The sequence below is a fragment of the Carcharhinus amblyrhynchos genome, unplaced genomic scaffold, assembly GCF_965287045.1.
Source record: "Carcharhinus amblyrhynchos unplaced genomic scaffold, sCarAmb.v2.hapA chromosome_1044, whole genome shotgun sequence".
Classification (NCBI taxonomy): Eukaryota; Metazoa; Chordata; class Chondrichthyes; order Carcharhiniformes; family Carcharhinidae; genus Carcharhinus; species Carcharhinus amblyrhynchos.
The window spans coordinates 42,501-43,831 of NW_027650784.1; positions in this window are offsets into that span (position 1 = coordinate 42,501).

Sequence of the window (1,331 nt, forward strand, 5' to 3'; positions counted from 1 at the left end):
TTCCAGACTCGACTGGTCACCAAAATGTGTCTGACTGTCAAAGCGTTAATCAACAGGATTAAACCAAATGGGAGCAATGGGGTTAAAACCCGCTCAAACCAGGAAAATCCAACCCATATGGGATCAGTCCAAAAGTCTGCCTTTGTCTGACAGAACCACTGGACACTGTTGATTATCCTTCCAGGTTCAGTTGTAAAGTACATGGGGATATTTTTTACAGAGAGCAGAATGCCAGTTGTTGCCAGAACCACAGCCGCAGTTTTCCCGGTGTAATATTTAGTTTTCAGTTTCTGGCAGCCAATGGCCACAAATCAATCAAAGGAAAAAGTGATGGTGAACCAGACAGAACAGTCTCTGGCTGCAAAAATCAGGACATCTTTAACACGACATACCGAGGTGAGAGAGAGGAAATTCAGGGGAAAATAATATCCATTTATGTAGCCAAGAATAAGACTAATGATGATGAACAGTAGATCGGCCGCTGCCATGGCTACCAGGTAGCGAGTGGTGCAGGTGGAGAGGCCACACTTTCCCCGACTCAGGATCACAATTCCCAATAAATTAACTGTCAGGGAAAAGGGGATAAGAGGCAGAGAATTAGTAAGCAAACATTCTCCACGCCTGAACAGACAGTAAAGAGAGGATTTCAGCATCAATCCAATGGACAGGGGTTCCTCCAGTTGTTGGAGGAATTGTGTTAGAGATTAACATCAACATTAGAGATTGGAAAGTGGCCAGTTTAAAACTGCTGGCAAAATGGGGACTGGGGGACGAACAGCTCTGAATTAGACATCTCTGACTTTAATGGAGCAAATCTGCAAATTCTGATCATTCAAATATTTCAGAGAGATTGGATTCCTTATCTAATCTGTTTTACAGGATTAGTTCAACCTGGACAGATTCCCAATTCGAAGCAGAATGGGCAGAGATATACCAGAGATTGGCAATAGAAACTGCTTTCTGCACCCAATGATCAGAGCCATCCCGGATTGAGCTCTCCTCTGGACTGGAAAGCTGATGGAATTGGATGCCATTTCAGGATTTTTTCTATTTAATCTCCCCTCTCCGAATTTCTTCCCATTCTCACTCTCCCCTACAGCTTTTCTGTTTATAATTTCCAGATTCCATCCTCTGTGTGTCTTTTTTATTCCCTTTCTCCCTTCCCTCTCTCTATGCCTTCTCCTTTTCTTCCCAATCTATCTCTTGCTAAACTTTTCTTCTCTCCGACTTCCTTGTTTCACTTCTATCTGGATTTCTCCTCCATCCAGTGCATTTCAATTCTTCATTCTCATTATAGCTTTACCCCACATCTCCCTATCGCTCTCCAATTT